The sequence below is a fragment of the Anser anser genome (genome assembly GCF_964211835.1).
Source record: "Anser anser genome assembly, chromosome: 4".
NCBI lineage: Eukaryota > Metazoa > Chordata > Aves > Anseriformes > Anatidae > Anser > Anser anser.
Genome location: NC_139724.1, coordinates 13,800,135 through 13,828,130, shown reverse-complemented (window position 1 = coordinate 13,828,130; position 27,996 = coordinate 13,800,135). Strand labels below are relative to the sequence as shown.

The following is a 27,996-nucleotide window of genomic DNA, read 5'->3' as shown; positions in this document are numbered from 1 at the left end:
AATAGTGTTTGAGGGAAGAACATTACCTGCCTGTTCTGTACAAATTGCATTTCTCCTCCATCTGCATGAACTGAAATTACAGTTTGGCTCATACAATGGACCTGAAATAAGCACAGCATTCACATTGAAGGACTTGTACCATTAGGCCTTAGTGGATAAGTAGTGTTTGTTCCCAGAAAATGATGGTCATGTCCTCTAAATGCCCTTTTGCAGTGATGTATTTTGATTAAGGATCCTGAAGAGCCCCTGATAAAGAGCCAGCGTGCCCTCACACCAAGCACTAAGCACTGCAAGAACATCTCAGCTAATTTCAGCTGTCAAAAGATTAACGGCCTCGTCACAGCAGTCACCTGGGTACACTGCACTCAAGGGAGGTTTGCCGCTCTGGCAGGCTTCGCTGTCCCCCAGAGATACCTGCCTCTCTGCAGGACAGGGTGATTCATGTTATCCTCAAATAGGCACGTAAACTAGGGATTTGCATCACATTTTGGTAATACTTCTCTCTCCTCCTCAGTCCCTGATGACTCTCAAGGGAGCCCAGATACCCAGGACTGACCCCAGGGCCAGGTAGTTAAAATAATTTAAGATAAAACCCTTGCAATGAGCTTTTTCTGGCCCCAAGCAGCCAGCCACCTAAATCGGGTAGATCTTCAGCAGAAAGCTCTACGGCTGTCAAGCCTGCTCCTCTGTGCAAGACAAATGCCATCCTCACTTACAGACATGGATTGCAAGTAATTGCATTTCAGACAAGATTTTCTATCCTTGTCTCCGCCGAGCCACGTGGGGATGTTCTCTTTTCAACATACGACTGAGCATGGCTTTGGCATGTTCTGTGCAGAGTATATTTGACATTTTAATTGATGGCATTTGTTAATTAAGAAGGATAAATGATGACAGGGAGAGGGGAGGAGATCTTATAAAGAATGAATAATAACCTCATTCAAAAGCAGGTAATGAGGTACCAAGCTAAAAATATGTAATAGCTTGCAGAACTGTCTAAATGTTTTTCAGAAATCCAGCGCTGCCTGTCTCTTCTTTTCCTTATCACAGAAATGTCAGGGAGCCAAATTCATCAACGACTCCTGACACAGGCTCTTTGCTCAAGGATTTGCTCTCAGGAAAGGCATACGGACCTTAGTTTTGCCAGCAGTGGCCACGGTGTAGATTGCCGTTTGCCCTTACCTTTCTCCCTGCTGGCTATCACCACAGTGTCCACCATGCAGAGGATGGGGCCACCATGCTGGGGCTGGACGGGGAAGCACCAAGCAGCATCAAGGAGGAAGGAAATGGAGTCAGTGGCATGGTACTGAACACTGATTCCCTTTCAGAGGCACTGGCTGTGTTTGGGGATTGTTTTCCCTGAATACTGTCTGTGTGCTGTGCAAAGCCCCTTAACAGAGATGAACAGAGCAGTGTCTGTTAGCCAAGATGTTTGCTCTACTGAAAAGCAGATCCAGAAATGCCTTGGGTCTTGCTCCTGTTCATGCAGACACACGGTCAAGAGAAATTGGAGGAAAGGCCAGGCAGAGGCTGGAGAGGAGAGAAGGGCAATTGGTGCCACCTGACATGGGGAGAAAGGATGTCACATCCAAATTGCCCATAAACTCCTCAAATATGGTGTTTAGCACAAAGCAGGGCTCTTATCACCATCAAGAGGCAGACTGTCTTTCCTCTCTAGCTTCAACTACCCTTTCCCACCCAGCTCGACATGGCACTTCTGCCTCTCCTTCTTCCCTTCACAGGGCCAGGCTTGGCTCAGAGATGCTCCCTACTGCCCTGAGCATGGCCCAGGCTCACCTCTGTCTTTCTGATCTTGCCCTCTCTCCTCTCTGCTCTTTGCACTCATCTGGAGAAGCACTGGTACCTATTTCCATCTCCGTATGAGGCATAGTACAGTAAATTCTTGCATCTGATATGGGCTAGAAAGGCTGCACACGTGGAAGCTCTTTACCATGGTCTATAATGAACATACAATGTATGCTTCCTAGGACAAAGGGTGAGACAGTTTACAGGAGGTCTCCACATCAAGGAGCACAGCAGTGAAGTTGTGTTGTTGGAGGAACCAGCAATGCACCAAAAGATCCCACGCCTCCGTTCTGGCTTTTCTTGGGAGTCTGGGTTACTGTCAGCAAGCCTCCCACTTTCACCGGGCCTCTGTTACCTCCAGTACAAGGGGGAAAAGCAAGGATGAGCATAACCCTATCCAGGGCTGGGAGATGATCCCAGTACTAGGGCAGTGGCAGGGGTTTCCACGTGCAGATATACTGCAAAACTGCCAGAAAAGTTCATCTGAACTTAAAAAAAAAAAAAAAAAGAAAAGTTTGCGGAGGTGATTAAACCCAGCTCCAGATTGGTGCAGGCTGATTGTTTGTAATTTTTATTTTTTTTTCAGTATTTGTTTTAGGTTGTTTACTCAAAGTATTCATTTGTTTACCTTGTTGTTTTTCCACTCCCTGCATCTGTTCATTTGTTTAAGTATGAGTCTCCTCATTTTCCACTTCTGTTTCCTCTCATTACAGTGGAGCATCTGCTTAGCACTTAAAAAATCAATCAAAAATAATCTTATACCGTGGAGCAGAAAGTTTTCATGAAGTACAATTGAAGAATGATTATTATCTGCATAATCCCCTTTATTATTACTGTTTGTTTAGACTCCAGCTTGACAAAAACTCTGGAAAACCTTGGCAAACCTTTTTTGGGGAAAAAAATGTGTGGGGAGAGGATGCTCTAATAGAATACCAGTGAGAAAAAAAATCAAAGAAATGAGACCATTGCCTTTCCCTTCCTTCCATAAATCTTTTCAACATCCAGCTTGAGAGAGGAATAATCTACAGAAGCCTAGGATGTTCCCTGCTAGCTGGAAATCCCAAGTCAGGACAAGGCTAGCTGTGACCTGCCTGTGGAACCTCAAATGGAAAGCTCAGATGGGTACATTAGTGCAGGGCTCCTGGGAAACACAATATGACCATTGCCTCCAACAGCTCCCCTTCCTTGCTGTGCCCTCCTCTCCTTCCCCCCATCCTTGACCAGCAGTTGCTGTGGACACTCACAGTCCTCGTCCCCTTCCCTGCTGTCTGGAGGGGAGCCAGGAGAGCATTCCTTCATTCTTCTGCCTCCTTTCTGGTGCAGAGCCAAAGCTCTCACTGTGTACTTGCATTGAAGAATCTCACCTGACCTGGTGAGGATTAGAGGGAATTGTTTTGTTGATTAAAAGGAAGGCATGGGGTCTGGGATAAAAAGATATTGGGAGCGCAAAACGTGACATGACACCAAGAGTCTTCTTGCTGACTTCTGGCTGCTATGTTGGGAGTTTGGCATGGGTGATTAAACAGCTAGATGAACCTCTTTCAGGGAGGGCTTGTGCTTTTCCAGCAGGCTCCCAGCCTATCTCCAGGTCCTGCTTACATCTAGGAGCTCATCCTGCTGCCAGCACTCAATCCCCGTGATTCATGATTGCACACGCCACATCCCTAGCTCAGTCCAACCTTCCAGATTGTTTATTTCATTCCGCATCCACTGCTTTCAAAGAATTGTGAGCAGTGACTCATTAGAGATTTCCCCAAGCAGGAGTGCAATGGGTTAGTTGTAGTAATTCTAAAGTAATAAAAACATAATTCTCTATTTTCTCCCTAGGATGTGATCACAGACTGCACTAATATCTTACTTCCTAATGTTGTAGACAGGTCTTCTTCACCAATCACTTGGACTTTTCTGGGTCTCAGTGCCCTGTTTTTGAACTTGGATGGCACTGGGGAGCCCAAATATTCAGAGGAGAGCAAGTATCACCCTCAGGGCTGCTTTCCTCCAGCACGTGTCAAAATGGGAAATGCAAGGAAGACCTTTAGAGCTGTGTTCAGCCATGGATTGGCCTCCCCTCTGCCACAGGCAGACAAGCTTGCTGTGTCCATGAGGGTGAAGCTTCATGGTGCCCATGTGGGGATGTGCCACCAGCTCACATTGCCACCAGTATCCAGTAAAAAGCTGTAAGGAGGTTTAGAAGAATTTGCTCTGAATCTACAATTGCCTGAAGCACCTGTGCCACCTGGTATGAGTCTGGAATAGTGCGTCTGCCCTAAGCATGTTGAGAGAGGTAGGATGAACCTACTCCCTGTGAATAAAGAGAAACTGTAGCAGATCTGTACTCATTCTGGGCTGTTTACTCAGACACTTCTTTCACCTCTCACCAGACACAAGATAGGGAAAGAGCTTCTACAACACAAGATAATGCTTACTATATAAAAGTACTGTTCCTCTAATTAGCAGAGATATTCAAGGTAGTGAGTAGAGGAGAGCTTTTTTCTGCCTTATTCTACTGTAAAGATATGCTATCATTGAGAACATCGCTTAATTAAATATTAGAAATGAGGACACTTTGAAATTAAATAATTCTTTTCTTTAACATTTCTTTCTAATGTTCAAATATTGGTCAGAGAAAAAGATAGCCCTGCCACAGTCATCTGGTACTAACTGGTTTTTTATTTAGTTCAGTATTAAAGCACAAATTTTGAGGAAAAAAATTAATTCATTGCTCTCCAGTGTGGACAGCTCACAACGAGTAATTGTGCAGAAAGAAAGAAAACAACCCGAAGTCTTTGTAAAGCCCAACATCTGATCTCAGTATCATCCATCATCCTTTACAAAACTCTAGCTGACGCAGGACATACATCTTTCCTATGATAAAAAGACATACATCTTTCCTATGCTTTCCTAGCATTAAAAAGCAAACTGAAGGTAGGATTTTCAAAAGTACTTACTTCCTTCTGTTCTCTCTAAATTCTCATTGAAGCCACTGCTAAAATGCGTACTCCCTTCCCAGAGACCAGGACAAGCCAAGCACATTCAAGCACCCCACATATATAAAAATCAATAAATGCTTGTTTGTATCATCTTGATTGTGTTGGGTTCATGGTATAGAGACCCAAAGGTCATTTGGACCAACCCAATCCACTGAGGTTACTCCTCCCTTCAAGTTGTCTCTTTAGCCCATGAAAAAGCTTTTCCCATGGTCCTGGTTGCTCAGGAAGCAGAGGAGACCCTGCAGGTGCCTTTTTCTCCTTTTGGCTTTGTTCCAGTTCACAAAGGTATAGAGAAAAGCAGCTAGAATCCCCAAGGGCAGGAGAGAAGAGTGGTGGGACTGCTTTGGGGTGCAGTGCCAACTTCCACAACGGGGGCTTGGCAGCCCATGTGGCCATCCCTGTGCTTTCTTAGACAGCATGCACAAGCATGAGCCAAATTTTCTGAAAAGCAATACCAAGACTTGTGTCAACACCAGCAGGAGCTGGAGGAGGGCTTTATACATGCCTGGTGCATCAGGGAAACATGCAGTTGGGGATAAAGGACAAAGACTTGCTCAGGCCTGCCAGAAAGCTGAGAGTCTGGATGCAGAGAGCAACTGCTGTCCCTGTCCTCCCCTTGTGATGGTCTTGCATGGATCTGGCACGGGGTTGCTGGTCCCCATCCCAGCTCCTGCATCAGCAATATTATGTGAGCGAGGATGATCACAGGGAAATTGCATGTGTGAGACTTCGCTGGAGAAAACCTTTACAGCAGACACTGTACAGGTGTGCTTTTAGGAGAAAGGGATGGGTTTGACCATGTAAAAAAGCAGATTAGTAAAGACAAGGCAGGTCCTAATTTCTGCTCATCAGCCAATCATTTCCTCTAACAAGCTATATTAAAAGTTATAGACTATCCTGTTTTGCATGGCTGGTTTTCAAACATATCATGCTCTGGGGACAACACTCTTCATGGGAAGACAAAGGAAAGGGGAGAGGGGGGAGCAGAACACAAAAGGAAGCTACAAAATCTCTGGAGAATTAACACACAAGGAGGTGGCAGTCTCTTCATTAGTACTGAATAGGAGCAGTTTCAAAACACGTGAAACACTTGCAGATCCTTTTGTTACACCATCTGTTTTGTCCGGCTATATTCTCATACTAATCATCTTTACTCCTTGTGAGTAAATCCCTTAGGAAAAAGCTACAGAGCATGTTTAAATTTATTAAAACTATCACAGTTTATTAAGAGTCCATACCCAGTATCTTCTCCCTTATGCACCTGCTGGTGCAGAGAGAAAAATGGTGGTGATTGCAAAAAGGTTTCTCTCATCTCTATACCTCCCACTGTTATGGGAGGTATAGGCAGTCACAAGCATTGGATTTGCTGTTATGTCTTGTGCACATCCACTGCAACGTGTAAAATACTGCACCAACATGCCACGTCTTTCCAAAGACCTTTTGTCAGAAGATTAAGAAAAGGTGCAGATACAGTTAACAGCCAGTCTAAGGAGAACAAGGATGTAAATGAGAAAAGAACAGCATCCATGAAAACTCTCAGCTGCTCTCCCATTACCTAGAGCAATGTGTTGACACAGCCAGACTTACCAGTCAGCATTGGCAGGCATCAACCACTTAGAGGTCCAGAGCTGACATCTCCCAAGACAGCAGAAGTAGTTTTCTGCCTTCACCATCCTTTGTCAACAGAGGAAAGCAGAAAACTAGGCTGGTGTCACACGGAGCCAGGGAGCATGTGATACACCACATGGCTGAAGGACTTTGTACTCAGGAGTTTTCAAGACAGCTCTGAAAGCAGCAAGAGGAAATACTGAAACAGTTTTGATTGAGCTCTTCAGCTACATCAAGAAGGAATGATTTTTTCAGTGATAGAAGAACAACTCATTTTTTCTGGTCTGAATTATCACACTGTGCCTCATTTTCCTCCCTATGTAAGGAATGCCAAAATATTTTCTTTCTTTATCAGTAGTGGAGGTTAATTTCCGTGCACACAGGGCTGCCAAGCCATGGCCAAAGAAAGAATAGGACTGCAAAGTACAAGACAGAGCTTGGACTCAGGTTCACTGAGCAGTTTCTTCACTGATGTTAACACTACTGCCACTGCTTTGGTTGCAACCCCCTGCCTAAGCCTAACCCACACAAGATGTCAGAAGAGCAGCTTTCCTAGCCCATCAGCCACACCATTAATACAAATCCAGCTTACTGGGCTACAAAGGGCTACTAAGATGGTGAAGGGCCTAGAGATGAAGTTGTACGAGGAGCAACTGAGGTCACTGGGCCTGTTCAGCCTGGAAAAGAGGAGGCTGAGGGGAGACCTCATGGCGGCCTACAGCTTCCTCACGAGGGGGAGGGGAGGGGCAGGCGCCGATCTGTTCTCTTTAGTGACCAGTGACAGGACCCGAGGGAATGGTGTCAGGCTGTGACAGGGGAGGTTCAGGCTGGATATCAGCAAGAGGTTATCCCAGCTCCTGTCAAGCACAGTGGGGCTGCACCTCTTGCAGGGAGCCACGTCTGTGAGGGGTGTGTGACCCCTAAGCCTCCCAAAACATCATTGTCACCCTCTGGTGGCACAGGGATCCCAGGAATGAGATGAGGAGGGGGCTGGAGGCCAGGGCACAGGAGGGGAGGCAGAGGGCAGTCCCTGTGCCCAAGGGGCAGCCTGTCTCTCTGGCAAGCAAAACGTCCCGAGAGAGCCACCACCAGAGAAGGGGCCCTCAGCCCCCCGACCCTCCTCCTCCTTCCACACGAGGGCCTCTTTCAGGCCGCACAAGCCCCCTCCCAACACGGCCATGTTGGGCCTGGGGCATGGCGCGCCACCACAGCGGCCATCACAGAGGCCTCCTGATGTCACAGTGGCATCTGCCCCCCCCCCCCCCCCCTTTGTCCTGGAACCTATAAAAGCCCCTGCGCCTGGCCCCCCACTCACTCATCTCCCAGGTCCTCTGGCGAGCACCAACCATGGTTGGAATTAAGAGGTCCTGGGCTGATGGTTGGCCACCCCTTTGTGGGAGCAAGTGGTTCGCAGAACCAGAGAAGAAGTGGAGGCGGAGGAGCGCTGGCCGAGAAGGAGCAGCCGCGGCGGATGGTGTGGAGCCCATGGAGGTGGATCCACCTGCGGAGGAAGAGCTGATGGAGGTGGATCCACCTCCATCCTATCTGACATGGCACAGCGTCATCGTGCCAGGGCTCCCACCAGCGAGACCATACCATCGTCTTCGCAGAAGCGCCCGGACTGCTCCATATTCCCGGCCCTGCCTCCGCCTCCGCAAATAGGGGGGAGAGGCCATCCAGTTACCATCATGCAGGCTTGCCTGTAGGATGGCCTCTTCCGCCCCCCCCCCCCTCCCCGTCCCTTCCCCCATCCCCACCTCTCCTGTAGAGGTGTCACCTCTTCTGCACGGAGTCCCAAGCAGTGGGCAAGAGCGCACTCGGCTTCCTCTGGGCTGCTGCACCGGGGCGACAGGAGAACCCTTCCGAAGGCCACGCTGGGCATGGGGTGTCTCGGCCTGAGGACGAGAAGGCTGCCCAAGAGGTGCCTGAAGACGAAGCCGCGCCCTGCAAGGCGGTGCACAGAGAAGAGCAGCAGATCCCTCAAAACGGTGACACAGACAGCTGCTCCTCTGAGGAAGCAGAAGTCTTCAGGTCTGCCTGGAAGAAGCGCAGGAGTGCAGCGTAAAGGCCCTTCAAGATGCTTGGTTACCAGTTCTTCCCAAGCCAGGGCAACAAACTGATAGAATTATCCTAAGAAAAATAATAAATAAATAAATACATTGCAACAAGAACAACAATAAGAACAATAAAAATAAACAACAACTAGTAAAACCACTTTCCTCTCTTCTTTGGTGTCATTTGTCCCAGCCAACAGGGGTTCACGAGGGGTGGGTCTTGTTAAACAAATTTGATTTCCTTTTATGATAAGATCACCCATCTAGTCGATCAAGGGAAAACAGCTGATGTGATCTTTTTGGATTTCAGTAAAGCTTTTGACACAGCTTCCCATAGGATCCAACTGGACCAACTTCCCACTGGACCAAATGTCCAGCATCCAGCTGGACAAAACCATCATACGATGTGTGAATAACTGGCTGACGGGTAGGGCTCAAAGGGTTATGGTAAATGGGGCTGCACCAGGCTGGCAGACGGTCAGCAGTGAGGTCCCCCAAGGCTCCATTTTAGGGCCAGTTCTCTTTAACGTTTTTATAAATGATTTGGATGTAGGACTAGAAGATGTTGTGAGCAAATTTGCTGATGATACCAAACTGGGAGGAGTTGTTGACTCTGTTGAGGGTGGAAAGGCCTTGCAGAGAGATCTGGACAGATTGGAGAGCTGGGCGATCACCAACCGCATGAAGTTTAACAAAAGCAAGTGCCGGGTCCTGCACCTGGGATGGGGCAACCCTGGCTACACGTACAGACTGGGCGATGAGACGCTGGAGAGCAGCCCCGCAGAGAGGGATCTGGGGGCTGTGGTTGACAGCAAGCTGAACATGAGCCAGCAGTGTGCCCTGGCAGCCAGGAGGGCCAACCGTACCCTGGGGTGCACCAAGCACGGCATTGCTAGTCGGTCGAGGGAAGGGATTGTCCCGCTCTGCTCTGCACTGGTGCGGCCTCACCTCGAGCACTGTGTGCAGTTCTGGGCACCACAGTACAAAAAGGACGTGAAAGTGTTGGAGAGTGTCCAGAGGAGGGCTGCAAAGATGGTGAAGGGCCTAGAGGGGAAGACGTATGAGGAGCAACTGAGGTCACTGGGCCTGTTCAGCCTGGAAAGAGGAGACTGAGGGGAGACCTCGTGGCGGCCTACAGCTTCCTCACGAGGGGGAGGGGAGGGGCAGGCGCCGATCTGTTCTCTTTAGTGACCAGTGACAGGACCCGAGGGAATGGTGTCAGGCTGTGACAGGGGAGGTTCAGGCTGGATATCAGGAAGAGGTTCTTCACTGAGAGGGCTGTCGCGCACTGGAACAGGCTCCCCAGGGACGCAGTCACGGCACCAAGCCTGTCAGAGTTTAAGAAGCATTTGGACTGTGTTCTTAGTCATAGGTCTGAATTTGTGTGTAGATCTGTGCGGAGCCAATGTGTGGAGTTGGACTCGATGATCCTTGTAGGTCCCTTCCAACTCGGGATATTCTATGATTCTTACTGAGGTGTCAGCTACTACATGAGGCCCAGGGCTGAAGCAAGGTCAGCGCAGGCACATAGTCCTTTCTGCCCACTTCTCTCTGAGGGTGGTAACTTCTGGAGGCTGCAATTTCCCAAAGCCACCAGCCCTTGTAAACCACAGACCACATCTGAGAACAGTTTCACCTCGTGGCTTGCGTTGTAAGAGCTATGCCAGGCTTGGTTTGTATGGGACAGAGTCACGTGACAGTTGAGCACATCTGAGTTTTCCAGCCAGAAACGAACAGATACAATTATTCCTGCAAAACTTTTTTTTTTTTTTTTTTTTTTCCCAAGCTTAACTCGCTCCATCCAGTCAACCGCTTTAATCTGTACTGGCCAGTGACTCTCTGATGAAAAAACTTGCTTCTCCTTGAGGAGGGTGCCAACCTAACTGGACTCATGTGCAAAACCCACTGAAACATGAACAGGCCATCTAGGGTTCTCAGAAACCTGTTCCTTTGTAATTGGTTTACTTAGTGACTCATGCACATATTCACAGAGTATAGGAAGGCTTCCCCCTCAGATTTGTTCACAGTACATACAGCTTTTCACCTGTAATATAAAAGTCTCTCCCCCCCCCCCCTTTTTTTTTTTCCTTTCCTGAATTAACCAGGCATGGAAAAAGGGGGGATCTGGCTGAGTACCACAGCTAAAGGCTGAAAATCACACGCACACAGAGAGTGAGCAGGGACATGCCAAAATGCCATATGGAGGGTAAACAAGCTGTAGTGACCTTCTCGGGCTCTATCAAATATTCATGGGAAGTAGGCTCGTGGGGATACAAAACTAATAATAATGAACCCACCCAGCATCCTGGCACTCTGGTTCCCTCTTTTGCAGTGCTACCTCCCCCCTTGCACACCAGATGCCTGCCAGCCCACCAGGTCAGGCCAGACCCAAACCAAGCCACCTGGTGGGCTCCAGCCCATTGGTAATACTTGAAGCTAAAAGCAAAGAAAGGGTTTAGTGTTGTAGGGGATTTATTTGCATCCAGGCCTTTTTAAATGAGAGAAGAGGTTGGCTCCAAAAATGATGCCAAATACGGTGGGAGAGAGAAAACTGTGAGGCCTTCAGGGAGACCTGGCAATCTGTTGACTCCATCACATTAGAAGATCAAGATGGCTGTTTTGCAATACCAGTGTCAATTTTTTTACATTTATACCTTAAACAAAGACCTAGGGGGTTTTAGCCTTGTGGAACATGTTCATTGGGTACTTTCTGGACATCGGGGAAGGCACATATTGCCAAATTACCGTCCTCAAACATGAAGAAAGTCATTTCATTAAAAGCCAGCCATTCAACCTTAGCAAGTTACAGTTCTTGAAGGATGTCAACCTTGAGTTTTCATTCTGCAATGCATTTCAAAGGAAAAATGGGACCTCCTATACAGATAGCTGGAAGAATGAACTACACAGGATGAGATAATTTTACCAAAGGACAATGATCTATTTGAAAGCAACAAGGATATGCTGAATGGGAATGATTCAAATTACATTGATGTGAATACTTAGGAAAACTAAACATGCATAAGTCTTAGCATCATCAGTGTTTTCAGCTTTAATCTCCTAAAAAGAAAGGGAAAAATGGCAATGTTGTCATTGCTAGAAAGACAGCAGCCGTATCTTGATTTCAGTATTCTCTGCTTCTCTTTGAACTGTTTTCCTTTCTCCTACATGCTTCAAAGCTAACAAAAGGTATTTTAAAGTAGATGCTATTGCCCAGAGGTGAAATGGAAAAGAAAAGCAAAAGAAGAGTTGTATGAAGACAGAGGGCAAAAATAACTAGACATGTATAAAAACAACCTGGTCCCCAATAAAAAGAGTTGGAAGCTTTAAGAAAGGGCTTAAATGTTGCAGAAAGCAGCTTATATCTCTTGCAGTAACTACCTGAAGGTGAACATTTAGGAGCCATTTGCAATATATACTTTTATATATATTTACATAGTAGTATGGCTGTAATTTTAATCACCTACCTTATGCTTAGCCCATTAATTCAGTATATATGGACTAACATCTAATAATCCAGACCTTTGAACAGATCCAACTGCTTAAAAAAAAAAAAAAAAAAAGCCATCATACATACAGGGAAAAAAAAAATCACAAACAAACCAAAAAGCAGCAAACAAAAAGAAGCAAAAAGCAACAGGAAAAGAGATAAAAGCAGAAAATATTTTTTCTTTGTTGTCCTATGAAGTTGCTGCAACAAAAATCACATTCATTTGCGGCTTATTGGTGGAAAAATTTGTGTTAAAGTATTGGGAGATGTTAAGTGAGGAAGGTCAAAGTGAAGGCAAAACAAAATCCTGCAGATACCTGGGAAGAAAAGCTTGAAGAGAGGAGAGAAAAGGTGCTTAGAAGATGATAGGAGCAGATGGGTATCTGTGAGGTACCAGGGATGAATAGAAAGACGAGAGCAAGCAGGTAGCTGTACAATAGGGCACTGCAATAATAGCTTATTGTTGATCATGATGTTATTTTAACCCTTGGGGTGTTTTGCTCTCCCTCATAACCTAGGCAAATGTTTTCCTCCCACAGGCAAGCACATGCACTCAGGCATGCATATACATACCCCTCTCACACAGCCTGGATCACGAGCAGCATCCACCACATTATCAGAAATGGTCTTTCTTTTTGGCCCAGCGCATCAGCAGTTCTGGAGGGAACGTCCTGTTATAATTCCTTATTTTGTCCAAGGAAACTCTCCTTTCTCCCCACACCAAGGGATCTTGAGCATAGTATTATGTACCAAATGACCTCTGGAAATACGGCTTGCTTTGTTTTTTAATTCAATCCACCCTTCTGTTCACTTTGGTATTCTTTGCTCAATGTCACAGCAAGAACAGCTTTGTGATTACCTTGCTACATGTTTATAATTAATTTCTCTCAGGAGGATTACAGCCAATATTGTTACCAAATGCATTTCCTAAGTATTGAATCAGCATTGGTTCCAAAAAATACATACGATTTATTTTCCCCCTAGGGAGTAGGTATTTGTAAGCAGCAGATTACTGACATGCTGCAACCGGAAAGCAAAATGTATTAGCAATTAATACAGCATTGTGAATAAAAGCCTGCTCACTTCAGAAATCTCTTAACAGCAGCAACTCAGCAGCACCCATGTCATGAAATCTGCCTCAGGACTCAAAATACCAACCAAGGTTAAGAGTAAGAGCAGGGAGTCTAAACTCACTGTGGCAGAGACTATCCTTTTATTCTGTCTTTGAACAGCACTTAACAGACAGTAGTCCTGCCCTCCACCTGGTGCTCTGAGTGCTGGCACAAGGGATGTAGGGTAGTGCATGCCCATGAGAAAGCTTCGTGTGTGTTGTAGAAGAGCTGAGGCCTTCTAGTGGGATAACTACCAGAACAAGTTTTCTTTTTAAAACCACCATTATTTCAGAGGGAAATGAGAGATTTCTTCTTCCACAAATCATGAGCTTCTCCCCGCCCTCCCCTCATCAGCTTTCTGTATTATTTTCCTTAAAACTCCCCTACATCTGTGAAAGAATAGCTTCTGTTGATATCGTCCTCAAGCAAAAGCAGCTTTTCCCAGGAACACTAGCTTCTGAAGAAGATATCTTTAACCAGCTCTGAAGTAATAAAGCAAATAACCATGGCGTGATCTGGTATACCTTGTAAATCAGTAACCCCTCAATACGAAGGAGCACAATAAGTCTCACAGTACTCGTTCAGTTGAATAGAATCTTACCCTTCCTTGCTGAGCCATTCATTGAAAGGAGCAAAAGAGTAGTATTTAATTAAAAAATACACACTGACTCATGAACCCAAGCCATGGATGCTTGCTAGAAGTACCTTCGTGAGGCTGGAGCAAGCCGTAATGTCACAGCCCATGCCCCTGCATGCATGCATGCTCTCTACAAAGCTAGTTGCACTGTGCAAGGTTTTTTGTTTGTTTTTCCTTTAGTGCAGCCCTAGAACCTCTTCCAGGGGTCTTGAAGGAAACAGTCTGTGCTCAACACACATTCTTCCTTAGGTTTATCTTTATGCACAGACAATGCAGGGAGGAAAGCATGTAGCAAGAGGCCTGCCAGCTGACTCTGTGGGCCTGAGCCTATAACCCTTAAGCCCTCTCCATTGTTAGCTCCAAAGAGGTTGCAGGTTGTGGGAGCACAAAGATGAACAAGCCATCCAGGAGCTCAGTAGCACGGGAGGAGGTTGCATTAAAGAGTGTTGGCAAGCCCCTGCTCACAGACAGTTTGAAAATCAATTTCTAATTGCCAGTGTAGGTGCGACCTCAATTGCTTCTCACACAAACACTTGAGATATTGTACAAGAAAAGCTGCTGAGAAACAACCAGTGAGGGCTTTTAGCCCTTTCCAATAGCACTTGGTCAGTAGGGCTGAAATGGTGTAAAGTGGATCTGCAAGTGGATGGCAAGAGTCCATCCCTCCCTCCCTCCCTCCCCTTTATTCGCCCATCTGTACAACCAGTATGTAAACCTTTACTGGATGAATAAGGTAATTTGCAAATGTTAGTAAAACATTTTGCAAACCAAAAAAGGGAGAGAGAAGGAAGGTTTCAACAGTGTGATTTTCCTTACCCAGTGGTAGCTTTTACAGTAGTCTTAAAGCGTGTGCCCAAGGCTAGTGGTAATTGGTGCACGGGGGAAGCCCAAACATCGCCGAGATCTCCCGGTGGATATCCTAATTGTTACAGCATCCAAGCTCTCACCTAAGGAAAATGGTCTGCGAGGTTTTTAAGATGTAATTAATAACATTTAAATGTCAACAGCCTTAACCTTTTCACTACCGTTTGCTGAAGCAGAACATCCAACTCCCAGTGCTCACGGTCTGCGGTTGCCCCAGTACCCTTTGATGCACTGTGCATTCGAGAGGATGGCATGTTACAATTAAGTCTGCAAGTCTGGATTTTGAAAAAAGTGCTTGGATGACAGGAATAAGTGAGCTATTCACCTCCAAATTGCACCAGCAGGACTGATGACGGTAATGCCAATTAAAAAATACAACGTGAAACTTGTTTTCCCCTTCCCTGACCCCAAAGCTCACATTGCTTCATGCTGTCTTTCTTTTGATAGCTATGAACTTGGAGTCTGGCTCTCAGCCAGCTTTGTGAGTTTTTCAACATTTTTTTAAAAAACTTCATGTGGTAATGGAAGCTCCTTGGAAAACAAGTGTACAGCAACTCAGCTTTTGTCATGTGGTATTGACTACGATAAAGTTAAGGCTATTAAACCACAAGATCTTGACAAAACTTCTGGCTTTTGGTCTTATTTGTGAGTGTACTTGCTGGGAGATATTACTGTATGCAAGCCTTGTTCTTCTTCCTCTTACCTCATCTTGTTTGAAAATGGGATACTGGGCCACATGGACCCAACGTCTGTCCCAGCAGGACCATTCTTACAATATTCAAGACATACAGGACAAAAAATCACTAGACTGCTGATTTGTCTTAAAGCATTTTGCTAAAATATTTCAAAATATATTTTCCCCCCTTGTTTTAACTAACAGAACAGATTTTCCAGCTGATGATGTCTTGAGTTATGGCACATGCATTCACTTGGTAAGAAATGGTAATGCCTGCAGCTTAGCAGGAGTGTACAAATGTGTTTCTCACAGTATAACCTCCAAAGTAGGGGGAAGTCAGTATTCTGAAGAACAATTTAAACAGAAACAGATTTGTTAACATACAATTTGGCTGCTTGCTTGAAAGTCATGGCAAGATGAATTTCTGGGTTGTTTGTTAAGGCAGAGCAAGAGTATTTTGTTTGCTGCCCCAGGACGTCAGCTCTGAATACATCCCTGCAGCACAACACATTTTAAACCTGGATTCGATGCTGCAAACTGCTACTGTTTGAAACAGTGAGCTGGTCCACAGGGAATCAGGATAACAGGGCAAGAATGACAAAATTTCAAAAATAACTCATTTTGGGTTCTCTGCATTTTTATTCTTTGATGTCAACAGTTTGGAGAGATATATTTTATGTCCCTTCCTGCACTGTAAAAGCAACCTCCTGGCTGGGAGGACCCCAAAGCTAAATGAATGAAGCAATATGTAGGGATCCCTGTAAAGGGTGTAAGTTTCCAAAGGTTAACTCTGGTGAATAAAAGCCTAGGTCTCTGCTTTCCAAGTGGTAAGCTGTTTCTGCATATTTATTTTTATTTATCTGTTTTGTTTCCCACCTCTCTCCAGCAAACAGTTATGAGGACAGAAGAATGACTCACGCATTTCGGGTATCTCAGGTAAGAGGAACATCTTAATTCTCACTGTGACACAGTCTGACCTCATCCTCTTCAGGATGTTACACTCAGTTTATTCACACCCTCACAAGGGAAAACACATTTCTCCATACATTCACTGGGAATTGCATACTACTGTATGAATTTTTATGTAATTTTATGTACCAGTGCCTAAAACTTGTTCTAATTACTCTCAACTTTGACAAGAACATGAGCAAAAATTCAGCATACTGAAACCAAAAGGGACCTGGATCAGATGCAATCCATGTGTTGAGTATGTAAATTGCCCCACATAACCATATCTCATAATCATAACTGTATAATCTGATTGTCTGAGTCCAATTATTTTAGATACTCCTAACAATCAATAGAGATTCATCCCTATAAACGTATTTGACCCCTTTTCTCAATGAGGCATGATTACACACATAACAGTCCTCCATTAACCTTTGCTTAGGTTGGAATTAGTGATCAAATCTGACATACAAGTGATGGAAAGTTGCCAGGCAGCCTCAAAAATCCATCATCAGAACGAACCCAACACTGTGGCCCTTTCAGGGAAAAGAATTTCACCTGACAAGGTGGATATTAAAAGATAAGAGAGGATTTATTGATCTTTCATTTCTCTCTACTGCTCTGTTGTTAATTGCAAATGTTACAAGGAAAAGTATTCAGAGTAAGCGAAGCTTTCCAATATTAACCTCAATAAGTGAATTAAGCAGCAATACTCCGCATAAAATTGGAGATCACTAATGGGTCAAAAAATGCAATTCATTCTTGCTCTGGGCAATCAAGACTCTCAGATGATAGACCTCTGCAACTTACTGCAAGCCTGGTAATTGCTACCCATTACTGCAATAATCAGAGTCTGACCCCAGGGATGAGCGATACCAAAATCCTGTTGGATTTCAGTGGCACTGGGGCAGCAGCCCCCACCAACGGGCCTGTCCTTTGAAAAGCCCAGCCAACAAGTCACCCTACACACTTGAACAAGACTAAGTAATTTAAAATGCTTCCAGAAGAGCAAGGGGTTAAAATCATCCTCAGGCTATGCTGCTCATATCATGGTAAATCTGGAGCAGTGTTAATTAACAACCACAAGAGATTCTTTTCCAATTAGCAGTAAAAAAAAAAAAAATCCACACACATGACCATTCACAGGCAGCTGTATTTCAGAAGTAAAGGCATAAGTGATGCTGAAAGCTTCCAGGTTAGCCTCCAAATTATTCCTTAGCATCGCAAAGCTCAGATGAGATACAGAATAATTCTTCTACAGGGGCAGGCATCAAGAGCAGCTGTGCAGGCATCAATAAAGTAAAACCAGGGGGCGGGAAAAAATGTGAAGCCTGGAATAGCAAATACAATATTGTTCCTTACCCCAATGCAATTTGCTTTTACAACACGCGGAATTTGTCATACCTGATTCAAAAGTCCGACGATGCCAGTAGCCTTCCTTTAACAAAAACAGCACCTGATGCTTTGAAAGAAGGCAGAAAAACACCAAGCCTGCGAAAGCACACACAAAAAATAACAATAATAATAATTTAAAAAAAAAAGTATATTGCAATGTAGGAAGGTTCCTACACATCATTCTACACTAGCTCCTGGGTTAACAGTACTAAACACCAGCTTGGCCTTGCTCTCTCAAGGGTATTCCAAAGTCTAAGGCTAGCTGCAGTGCAAAGAAATAGGTGAGCTACTGATCTCAGCAAAAGGGAAGACTAATCAAAGGTTACTGAAAGCAACTAAAATTGCTAAAGTAGCACTTGTGATGGTTGAAGTTCTCTGCCAGTATCTTTTTCTTTGTATGGCCCTGAGTGAAGCGAAGGAAAACCAGGTGGCTTTTGTCATTAACTTAGTGACGGCACCTAGAGAAAGACTTCAGAGACACACATGGGGTGAGTCTGGATTGATTTTGTGTTTGGCTTGTCTGTCAGAGATAGATGGAAAACAGTGGCAATATGCATTTTAATGAGTTAAATTGTGAGGATACCAATAAACCATGACATATTATGGCATAGAGGTAGTAAGGTCAGCTGTATGAAGATAAACCATATGAGAAATTATAACCTCTAAAGTATGAAAAAATTAACAGCAACTACCTTATATTTGAGCATATACATCCAATTCTGGTTTGAGCCACAAACAGCAGATGAACAGGTAGTAACTCAATCTAAATTGTTTTCTTCATCTTGCACATGGACTAGATCCTTAAACTTCTGCCCTAAAATCAGCATGACAGCTCACCCACTTGTTGATATGCAATACACTTGCTCTGTCCTTTTCTCAGCACTCTACCTGAGCCTCCCACCTCTGTGAAGCAATGGAGAGGTATTATTCCCTCTTTGCACAGGTGACAAATTAATATAATAAATAATAATTTAAAAAAGAAATAAAACAGCAAGCCAAGTCCTTTTAAATTAATAGAGTTAGGCATCTAAATAACTGGGTGAATATGGCCATTAAAGAGTCATCTGCTTTTAGGCAGCAATTCCTCCTGCTGTGCTTCACTTCTAATTTACAGATTCAAAGGCCTACCTTCCCCCTATTTTTTTATTACTTTTTTTTTTTTTGCAACTTGTGAGCTTGGAGCTGACTTGCACTTTGTGTCCTAAGAGCTGTTTCATGGGTCCTTCAGCCCAGAGCCAGCAACTCCCCTTTTCCACCTGCCACTTACAGCAACGAGCCTATGAAGAGCACACTGCTGTGTTTTAACCCATGATTTAGAACTCCCAGAGCAATGGTCTGAGCAATGGACTTCCCCATGGAAAGCCTGGGACATCCTGGAATAGCTCAAACCATCTCTAAATGGACAAGAAAGAAAAACACAACAAAACTCTGGCATATCAGGGATGTGACAGACTTTTCCTCTGTGCAAACACAAGTGATTCAGAAGTCCTCTATCTCTCCTTCAAGTTCAGCAGATACTTTGCTTCCTTGAAGCTCTTGTTTCAAACATGTAACACTGTGCTTAAAATACACACACCCATGTTGTACTTGCAGCCCCTTTTAATGAAACCGATGATGCCACTGACCTCAAAGACCACATCTAAAAGTTCCTTGCCAACAGTATTTTCAAGAGAAGATAGCAGGGTGACTACACTGGAGTTCTGCTGTGAAATAATTGTACTTTTTATGTCCTTTATCTTCCTCTAGCACTGATCTTGTGGGCTTCAATGTACTGGAGTTCTCTATAATTCAGTGACATGAATATAAGCACCTTTTCTATCCAGCTACAGCCAGCTAGTTCATATATATAGCCTGGGAGCCAACAGCAACCTACATTTGTGACAGTCATCGGTAGACTTTGGTCACAGAGCTATTCTTGACGATGTTCAGAAAAGGCTTTGTTCATTACAGACATTCCAGAAAGCCATCCAGGATATCAAAGAGCTGTTTTACATCTGCCTATCTCAGTGCTGTTTTGTGTATGTGACTAACTCCCCTATTAATTTCTTATCTCCAGTGTCCCAGTTTCATCTCCCACTATTAAGTTGTCTCCCTGTCAGTCACTAATGATTTCAAAAAAAAACTTTCAAAGTGGTATTTGCTCTTTTGAGATCAACCCTTTTACAATGGAATGAGTGAGGAAAGCAGGCACAGGATGATGCAAAGTATCAAGGGAAGAAGAGCCAAAAGAGCCCGTTAAAAAGAAGTTGCTTATGTCATTCATCCATTTCATACATAACTGCTTCTTTTCCCACAAGTAATCGCACCATGCTGAAGATGGGCAAAGTTCTCATTAGATAGCATAGCTCTTCAAAACAAACCCTGTGCAGTGCGGGCATGATTCATAAAGGGCTGTAAGGCGGTGCGAAACATGTTGGCACAACCGGATGCTCAGCAGCATGGGTAAAAGCACATGCAGAAATTATGACAATAGTGCATACTGAAACCCTCACAGAGTTCCTTCGCCCCTAAATTGCTAGGAAGTGTGATAAATCCCTTCTGCAAAATTGGTGTCCCTTTCTCTCTCCCCTCCCGCAGTTTCTGTAACGGTCTCTCTTGTGCTCCTACTTCCTTGCTGCTTCTCTGAGAAAGGACAGCAATTCATTGTGTGCGGGCAAGAACAAAGGTGCTTTAGTAAACCATTCTTTCATACATTTGTGATATTTTATTTCTCCTAGTTCTGCATGTTTGTTTGCATTTTGCGGCTTCCAACAATTTCAGAGGGCTGCATTCATAGTTTATTTTTATCTTGTCTCCATGGCTTGTAAAGGAAGACACAGTACTTCATCCTGCCAGGTAACACAGCAATATTTTTTTTAAGGCATTTTGCTTAAAGTATTCTTTGTTCTTTCCATGCCCTTCATCCTTCACAGCCCAACAGCAGTGTGTAGATAGTCAGACATGTGAATGGGGCAGCAGTGCCCAAGATGTACGCTCCTCATCCTGAGCTTTCTGCAGCCTGTGATGCTGTGCAACAGCAACAAGCAAACTCAACGTAACTACTGGCCTCTTCACACACAATTTGGCTTCATACCCACCTCTAATGCGTTACCTCCTCCCTGCCTCCATGTGTGTGGCTATACATGGGCACTGACTGAAGGGGGTCATTCCTAACTTGCATCAGTGCAAGGGAAAAGAGGATCAGGCTTAAATCCAACTGGTGCCCCAGGATCTTCCACAATGTATCGAGTGCACGGCAATTTTATCAGCAAGTCAGTCACACAAGTCTAACCAGTTTCCTTTTTAAGTGGTTGTTTTAGTATGTTTTGGCCCACCTAAATGTGTCACATAATTAGGAGTGATCAGCTGAAGTGCAGGCACAGGTGTCTCTGCTTGTTATTTATCTGTGCTGCATGACATTTAGATGGGAAACAGCAAATACCTGTGCAGTGCATCTTGTGACAGCCCCAGCCTCACTGTGGAGGAAAATATTCATCTCAAAAGCAACACAAAGGAGCTGGTGCCACCCTCTGCAGAGCCTTCTCTTCTACCTCAGAGATCCAGTACCCCAAGGAAGGCATCTCCACTTGTCTCACTGCTTAGCCACCATGGAGACAAAAAGATGCAGCTATTCTTTCCTGCATATTGAAAATCAGTTTCTTGTGTACTTTCCAGTACCTGACCGTAAAACTTCAGGGGTATTGATACTGAACTTGGGCAACGGGGCTACGGCATGCTTACGTAGTCCTGCCCATGCCAAAATCCATCTAGCAGCTACAGTGTGACTGCCACCTGGATCACCTCATTTGATCTGGCTGCACTGTGCTTACAGGGCTGGAGAAGTGCTACTGTACTCACCACTTCCAGCAGGATGTATCCTCAGGGCTAGGAGCAATTCCCTATGATGATTAGCAGAACAAGAAGCCAAACGAGTTTTAATCTAACTATTAACTACAGCTACAAAAGAGAGCTGCTGGGGGTAGGTGACTGCTAGACCACATAGCCCCACCAGTCCCTTCCTGCTTTCTTCTCAGCCTCTTATACCACAAAAAAAATATTAATTTCTTTGAAAGCAGGGACAGAATTACTCTTTATACTGCATTTTGAAAGTGATTGTGAGATTAAAAAGTGGGATCTATTTGCATTCAAATCCCAACAGAGCAGAAAGACATACACTTGTGACTTGTCCCTATTTAAGTCCACAAAGAAATTCTATTTAATCCTGTGAAGTAATACGAAGTAATGGGTCATGACCTCTGATCCAAGGGTGTAAACTGAGGTCCCTTCTTCAACCATCTGGTTGCTAATAGGGAAAAAGCATGTGCAAGAAGCAAGACTTCAGCTGGAGATATTTTCCCATAGTTACATTTAATTGTTTACTCAATGACTCCCATTCATACCCATGGACTAATTCCCATTTGCCCTTTTTGGAGTGGAAATACTCCAGTTCCAAAATCTTGTTTTATTTTAATGCATAGGGCATTCAGAGTAACAGCTGAGATCTCCAGAAACCGTATGTAACCCTTTTAATGTGGATTGCATTGGTTCCACACAGGCTACACTAAACTATATTATTTAGTAGTTCAAACCACATCTGTGAAAAAGATCACAATCTCAAAAACAAGCTGTTGAGTGGATTGTAGGAGAAAACTTGTTCAGAAAAGAATAGATCAAATCCTTGAAAACCGGGCCCTGATGTTTTCTATTGGCATTGCAAATGTGACTGTAATTGGAAGCTGTCAGCTCTCAGGTAGCAGTTGCAAATTAAGGTGATGAACCAAGGTAGGAAAGGGAGGCGATAAGCAGAGACACACTTTACTGTCTGCAGACACACGCTGTCATATGCGAAGGCTGTAACACAGAGCACTATTTATAACAACAATCCTTCGGAAAAAGCTCCTAGTACTATGCCAAGTAGCTACAGGTTTAAAAAGAAAAAGGGGCAGGGGGTGGTGCAGATTTTCACGCTGAGTTTTCTTCCGGTTGCTTTCCCCCTGCTCTGCCCCTGCTGAATTCTCCCTGCAGCTCTGCAGTGGGTTGCTCTGTGATGGTGGGAAAGTGCCTTCAGATCTGATACCACTCGTTGTCCTTCTTCGCCTGATTGTGCAGTGCATCGTGCAGGCCTTCCATTTTCTCTTTGCAAAGTTAACAAGAACTGCAAATGAAAGTACGGCTCATTTTCCTCCATAATCTGTTTTAACTACAATCTCACATATGTATAATAGCATGTGGCTTAGGCTACTGTATATCTCACCAGGATCCTTGCCTTCTGAAGCAGATTTTGATGAGCCACATCTCTGCACGAATAAAACAAGGATGTATTCTCATGACGCTTCGAACATTTTCTCTCAGAACTTGGATCAAAAGCAATGTGTCCATTGTACTGCTAACTCTGCTATGGATGGATCTTCTCTTATTCCTGCTGCAAGGGCAAAATGAGTTAGCAACCTGAATGGGCCAGTCATGCTCCATGTATTACCACCCAAACAAAGCCATCTATTTCCAAATCCAAGTTGTGCCTCCATTTACATACAACTGGGTAGATTGGGCTGTACACCAACTAGTCTGTGGGGGTGCCTTGCACTTCACATTAACTGTGGAGGGAGCCTGGATACCCAGGAGCTTGCCTGCTGTTGATGGCTAACATTAGGGGAGATGGCTCCAGCTATTTTGGCCAGGTCCTAGAACTCCTGAAGCCAAACGCAGTCTTTCCTCTGGCAGCTTGGGCTCACACGCCAGTAGTAAAGTGCAATCAGCGTTAGTTCAGCATCCATTTTGCATTGTGGCAAGTGCTTATAACACAATAAAGCACCAATTTCGGGGTTTATTTTATTAGCTACGTTAATTACTAATCACCCGATTTCATGTTACAAAACCTACTTTCACCAGCCTCTGTCAACTCCTCCCTAAGGCTGGCATAGGTTAGGGATGCAGCTCTCATTTTTCATGTTGGTGCTCGGACACACTTCTCCCCACTTAAGTTGATTATGGCTAATTAAAAGTTTATATTATAGAAAGACCAGATAAAATGCACTTTAAAGTCATTCCAGATATTTTGCCAGCAATAAAATGAAAGCCTTTCTTCCAGGCCATGTTTTAAATTCAGACTGAAGAGCATTTCCTGCAGTGGTTTATTCCACTGCATGTATATTTCAGGCTTCCTTCTTTTAAAGGAATTTATTAAGCTCAGGAAGATGTCCAGCATTGTGTCAGTTTTGTCTCAGGTTAGTTACAAACAGTTAATGGTGCAGTCAAAGTGGTTTGCAGGTGCACATCCCGTGAAGTGGCTATGCTTTCTTTCCAGCTCTCTTGTAATGCTAGAGCCAAAGATTTGTATCAACCAGGGCTGGGAGTGCCCCACGGTTTTGCCTGCTCCTAATTTGAGGAAGCAGACCTCCTCCTTCCTCATTTGGTGACTTCTCATTTCTTGCCCTATAGGCTAGATGTACTGCATGAAAGTTTCAACAAGATGTTTTGCCTGTGTGCTATACATACATAAGCCCGCAGGCTGAAGGGAACTCATCATAAACACCCTCTGTTACTGCTTTTTATCATAATATGCCAATATCCTGTTTAATATATCTCCCTTAGCATGTTTTACTTTAAAGATGACAGAAACTTCCCATTATAGAGCATGCTGACAGTGAAATAAATCAATAAATAAATTAAAATAAAGGAAAAACATCCTTTCAAATGCATAAAACTGCAGTAACTTCGACCATTACTGTTTTAAACATCAAAAGTTACACCAGTTTCCGACAGCTTTCCTTGATTTACTGACAGTATTTAAGAAGTGCATATTTTATAGCACGTGCTGCTACCAAGCTGTATTTCAAAGCATTCAGCCCACATCGCATCTGCCTGCTTGAGCATGGTGTAATAGGAGAGGACAGCCTATGCAAGCTTGGTTTGATAGTTCCAGGCATATTTTCCACCAAAAATCTCATCAAGTTCAAAGTCCATAATCTAGATGAGGTCAAGCACAGGATAAAAAAATACATTGACCTACCTTTGACTAGGACCATGTCTAGCTGTCCCACTTTTCCTTGCTGGATTGACACACAAAGGAGGACGTTCTCCCTTTATACCTCTGCTTTAGAGGTTCCAGAGAGAAAGCAACGCATGGGATTTTCCTGCTATCCACTCACAGAGACAGTGAAACCCTCCAGACTTACCTAAGATGGAATTGGGATGTCCGTTTTATGGGTATTTTGTAGCTGCTGACCTGATCTCAAGATCACTGAAGTCACTAAGAAGTTTCATGGCATCTTCAGTGACGACCCCAGGAAAGTATAATACAGAAAAGAAGCACTTATTAAGTGAAGGTAGTAAAACCAGCGATTCAAGCAGCATCAATCTCCACTTCTGTATCCCATGCCCAGGAGATCTGTCATGAAGATGTCTGTGGGTGGGAATAATCTGTTTTGTTTTCCTACTTCTATTTCTGTCCAGGAAGGTTTTTAAGCATCTCTTTCTTGAAAGCCTTAGAAGGTTTCAGGGTGTGTATGTTGGGGTGTGTGTGGAAAGGCTGGCAATGCTGCCACAATACCACCTAGGAGAGGTACTTCATGATCATATTCCTCCAAGTTCCCCCATGTGGACAGCCCATACCATTAGCAAAGACATCACCTGGAGTTACACCCAGACAAAAGAGGGTTTTTTCTGCCTTGCACCATCATCACAATACTGATGATTGTGGCCCTGAGACAGCACAGTCTTGAAGGATGTTTAGTTATCAGGCTTTATGCACTTGCTAGTTGGAATTACTAGTTGTTGTCAGATGACACTCGGAAACCATGAATGGCCATGTAACACTGTTAAAAAATAAATAAAAAGGAACTTCATATTTTCACTGTGCTTCAGTCCTTTAGTGGAGGAGAGCTCAGACATATCCTTTCTCCAAAGCCTTGCAAAGCAATTCATGTACCCAAGGGAGCTACCACTAATGATATACAGCAGAGGTGGTCAGGTTGGTGGGAGTTACACAAAGCAGGCAGAAACAGGCAAGGATCCAACCCTGCGTATATTTATAATGAAGAGGAAATAGCTAGAAATAGCTTTTACAATGCCTTAAATGCCATTTTCTTACTGCAACATGTGTCAGTGGCTGCCCAGCTTGATACAAGTGAATATAACTTTGCAAGAGCAACCAGGACTATGCCAGCTCTCCAGTGTTTCTCACAATAAAAAAGCAGTTCCTCTGGCCCTCCTGTGTGACCTCCTGTGGAGAATCCTGCTTGGAAATATCACTAGTGTAGCAGTTCCTCTGAGAAAGGAATGAGTCCCTGTTCACCTCCCTGTTCACCTCAGTACCATGCGTTTGTGTCATTGGCCACAAGCATTCCTACCCAGTCTGGTTTCCTCTGGCAGGGGCAGTTATGTGATCTTGCTGTGTGCACTCTTGCCTTTCCACTCAGAGGTTGTTTTTTAACCTCTCTGGCCATTTGTTCCTAAACACAACAGATGGATCTCTCACAGGCATTTAGATCCTACACGTGTGTGATGGAGTTGGGTTGTAGGTAGGGAAAAATTCCTCCCTCTCCTTAGCCCCCGGGGAAATGCCTAATAAGCGTTATTAAGCATTGGCATATCTGCACAGGAGAGAGGTGGTAGAAAACAGGCTTCACTACCTCCAGTGTCTGCAAAGAAGCCTGGTTTAAAGTACTTACTGCAATAGCCCTAATGCAACGCGCAACTTGTGTTTATTTGTCCTGAGGCAGCAAAGGGCTTTACCTGGATGAAAGACTGATTGGGACTGATAGACCAGCTGTGTATATCTAAATACGAGTGTGAGTCCAAGGTGGTTGTTCTGCACACAAGAAATTTCTGTGCACATTAGAAATTCCCATGCTGCCTGCATCGGTAACATGTCTGTGACTCCAGAAGATAAGACATACACAAGAGATCCAAACGTTGGAACATGAAGATGACTGGAGTGCAAGGCTGGGTTTATCAAAAGTCTATCACAGGCAGATGCTCTGCAGACTTCAATGAATACTTTGCATTTCAGTTCTTTTCAAATGCAGCTCTGTAAACAGTGAATAGTCCCACTGTTAATGACTAGCTTGCTGTATTTATAGAAAGCCAGATGTTATTTAGCTATAGTGGGATTTAACAAGCAGTCTAAGAACTGAGGGCTTTTTTTTTTACATTTTTTTTTACTTTTTTTTTTTACTTTTTTTTTAACATATTTTACCTTTAAAAAAAAATAAAATTTTCCAGCAACTGAATCATTAAAGTTTTGTTGCAACAACAGCCCCTAATAAAAGAGCATCTACGATGCTTAGCAGCACCAGCACAACACAGGACAAGGGGGTGATGTTTTTTGTAGAAAAAGTTATACAATCTGGAAAGGAGACCTGGGTTCAAACAGAAACAAATGTTCTAGCACTGCAGTGATCCTTCATAAATCAGTCTCTCTCCTCCTCCTCTCCCACTCTCTCCTGCTTTGAGCACAAACTCTTTGCAGAGAGGGAGTGCTTGTACAATACACGTGTAACAATACTGGGAATCTTGGGGCTCTCTTGTTGGCAAGAGCATTTTTTGGCATTACTGAGATACTGATAATAATCGTAAACCTCTTCCTACCGATTCCAAGTCTATTTTTTTTTTTTTTTGGTAAAATTAATATTTTGGTCCCCATCAGCTTTAGGTGCCTGCTGTCCATGTCAGACTGCTCTTCATCCAAGCAGCTAGGGCCAAAACTTGAAGTAGAGGTAGGGAACAGTCAAGACAAAAAGGAAGTGCAATAAAATAGAATTGCTAAGCATAACTGAAGGTCTGCTGGCTCTGCCATGGACTGATTCTATGCTGTAGATGTTGCTTTGATAATGCTGCTGATCAACTTATGAATATCAGCTATTCAAACTCAAAATCATGGTATTCAAACTTCTCTTTTAAACTAAGCAAGGGCCCAGGACCTACAGGACAGCAGTCTTTGCAACCTGCAGAAGAGGTCTTAAGACTCTACTGCTAGAGCTACAGCTGCCCAGAGAGCCCAAGCAACATTTTCTTCCTGATGTGACAGTCTCCCTAGCACAGCACTATGTAACCATCTGTGCTAAGGCTGGGGCTAACTCAGGAAGATCTCCAAAAAGCCAGTTCAGCCTGCAGCGCTCTTACTTGGGAAGGGGCATCCCTCCTTTTCATTGCAGCAAACCCAGTAACTCTCCACATCCTTCTCCCACCCATGGGGAGCCAGAGACTGGGGTCATGCCGCTTTTTGACAGCACATTCCCAGAGTACTTTCTCTGCCTTCTGAGACTGAAGGAAATTTGTTTTTTTCATGCACAAAATTGAGTCTCTCAATTCCAATGAGGACCCTTGCTCTGGTTGAGAATGGTCTTTCATTGAGTTTTATGTGGAGAAGAGCTGTCTTCCCTTACTGGCATTTTAAATTTTTATTTTATTTTATTTTATTTTTATAGCAGGTCAGGCTAG

At 44.1% G+C, this 27,996-nt stretch overlaps 1 long non-coding RNA gene across 5 annotated transcripts in view; it reads right to left on the bottom strand.

Annotated features, from left to right (window-relative positions):
* Positions 1–14,371: 14,371 nt before the first annotated feature.
* LOC310899496 overlaps positions 14,372–27,996 on the bottom strand; it is a 28,614-nt gene continuing 14,989 nt past the window's right edge. For 3 of the 5 annotated variants that reach the window (XR_014584343.1, XR_014584345.1, XR_014584346.1), the window contains 2 exons: positions 24,732–24,824; positions 17,699–22,978 (listed from right to left, as the gene is read on the bottom strand). This is a non-coding gene — a long non-coding RNA (uncharacterized lncRNA). Of the gene's footprint in view, positions 14,656–17,586; positions 17,674–17,698; positions 22,979–24,731; positions 24,825–27,996 lie in introns of those variants that run through there. The other 2 variants (XR_014584342.1, XR_014584344.1) reach the window with 2 other exon arrangements.